Source organism: Kryptolebias marmoratus, linkage group LG23 (assembly GCF_001649575.2).
Source record: "Kryptolebias marmoratus isolate JLee-2015 linkage group LG23, ASM164957v2, whole genome shotgun sequence".
NCBI classification, from domain to species: Eukaryota; Metazoa; Chordata; class Actinopteri; order Cyprinodontiformes; family Rivulidae; genus Kryptolebias; species Kryptolebias marmoratus.
Genome location: NC_051452.1, coordinates 9,188,149 through 9,190,845, shown reverse-complemented (window position 1 = coordinate 9,190,845; position 2,697 = coordinate 9,188,149).

Sequence of the window (2,697 nt, the reverse complement as noted above, 5' to 3'; positions counted from 1 at the left end):
TTTGGGCCTACCAGGTCTGACCGGCATCCTCCCCCACCAACTGAGCCAACTCACCACCAGGTAGTGGTCAGTTGACAGCTCCGCCCCTCTCTTCACCCGAGTGTCCAAAACATGCGGCCGCAGATCAGATGAAACGACAACAAAGTCGATCATTGAACTGCGACCTAGGGTCAAGCAAACCCGCGAAATCGCAACTTTGCCCAAAACACCGCAACTTTAACCAAAATAACCCCAAAAAACTCATGAAGAAGACACATGACGTCACTTCCAGTGACGTGCGGTGAGGCACTGACTCCTTTAGAGTCAGATTTACAAATATATAACCCCAAAAGGGTAGCTTATTCAATTGGCTACTGGTTATTTCATATCTCATCAGCATTCTTCACACACACACACACTCTCTCTCTCTCTCTTTCTGTCTGTCACTCACTCACTCACACACGCACACATAGTAGTATTAAAGATAAGAAAAAATGTTACAATTACCGTTTTGGCAGTCCAATGGAGCAAAACAAAAATTAACGGTTCGCTGCAGTGCACGTGACTCTCACTCGCCTCTGCGTGAAAGGACAGCAGCAACAAGCACCCGTTGGCTCACGTGCGCCCCCTTCAGTGCGGCAGAGTACTGCCCTGCCTCACCCTGTGCCTTTTATGTCCCCTCAGCAAAACTAAATATGTCACTAACAAACATTAAACGTAAATGGTTAAAGACATTAGCCAGACTGTGGAAAATCGGGGTATATAAACCATTATATTGGCAACATGCAGCCATACAGCAACAGGCACGGGCCAATTTCACGTATCAACCCAGTTTGTGATGGATTGCGCAATCAGAGGTGAAGCTCGACTAGTTGCTGCCGCACCTCGCGGCTTATACATAAAGAACAGTGGACAAATATTAATATTCATTTTATGTTTTTTTTTTTCTTGTCATGATGACAGGGGAGGCTCCGCCCTTACCTGCCTCCCCTGACCGCACGTCCCTGGTCACCTACTGTTAACATCAGAATGCCGGGAGCATGCAGGAGCAGCGACCAAAGCCAAAATGTGGGCTAATGCTTCACATTTGCCCACAAAGATTTCAGCAAAGGACCGCAGTGAAGTTAGTTTTAAGTTGGATATTGGATATTCTCGCTCCGCGGAGTTGGCGGCGTCTAGCTCACGGCTGACCCGAAACAGGAACGCTAATTTTGGCCTGGCGTCCCTAAGTGAACCGCTGCGCGTGAGAGAAGGGGCCGGCAGAGAACAGCTGGCCGACATTAGTATTCCTGTTTCGGGTCAGCCGTGAGCTAGACACCGCTTACTCCGCGGAGCGCAAATATCCAATATCCAACGCAAAACAATTTCCTACCCAGCTGCAGGAGAGTGGAGGGAAGCTGTTTTGCACGTCCTGCAGTGTAATCATTGAACATAAACGCATCGACAAACACTTTGTGTCTGCAAAACATGTGAGGAGAGCTGCAGACAAGGGACAATCCAGAAATGGTCATGAATGTCAGTTTATAAGCTATCAAAGTTATCAAATAAAGCACCTTTTGAGAATGTCAATGTTTGTTGGTAATTATCTTACAAAACTAGTAAGTATTTTTGGTTTATATATTTAGTAAAAAAAAAAATTGCAACTTTTCATTGCAAGTTTTAGGAAAATGCTCTGCCAAATCAGGCATTTTAGCCAGCAACAATCACAAAAAATGCCCGCGAAATCCTGGAGGGACTGATAGACGCCGTTAAACGATGACCGACTGTGCCGTGAACATGTTGGCAGCACTAGAACCACTGATCAAGGACCTGTTTAACAGCGGTTTGATCCTCGAAACAATAAGTAAGTCCCTATGGCTGATGGATCTGACCGGATTATCCAGTCCTGATCGATCGATATTGAACAAACATAAATAAGTAGACACCTTATTACGTCCCGGAGTGCATCCACCGTCGCTGCCATGTTGGACAGATCTGTCCTCTCTTTAGGAACCGACAGGAGTAACCACAGAGCGAGCAGCTATGACCGGATTTTATATCACGTGGGATTACTTTTCACAAGTAAGACTGAACAATAATTTTGGTTATTTGACCATATATTATATTATGTCATCATAGCTAACGTTATTTGGTAAACAACAAAATGCTAACAGGAGGAACTGGTGCTCCTCTCTCATTAGCTCTTTCTGTTATTTTTCTCAACACTGCATCATCTCCTCGTTGGTTGGGGGGACTCTCCTCCCCCCAACCATACACACACACACACAGTCTTAGATCGACTTCATCATAAGCTTTCACATCATGCTTTCATTCTTAGCTTTAACCACAATGCGCTGACAGGGGGAGGGGCTTATTCACTACATCATCTCCTCGTTAGTGTAGTGGTGAGTATACCCGGCTGTCACGCGGGGGCCAGCCGCGTATAGGTGTACGTCACCGAAAGCCTGCAAACTGGAGGATCCTGGTTCGACTCCCAGTTGTGGCACACCTATATTATCATTTCATTAAAATTCAGGAAACATGTGTTAGAACATAAAAACAATGCAATAATGCAAATTCATTACACAATAATTTTTAGTCATCCTTTAATTATACTTTTGTAAATGTACGTACATCTGAATATATCAATGTACTTGATTGAAATGAACAAGCTTATTAAATGAATTTGGTAAATGTATTGCAGTTTTAGTTGGTTATTATTAAATATATTGGTTAGGA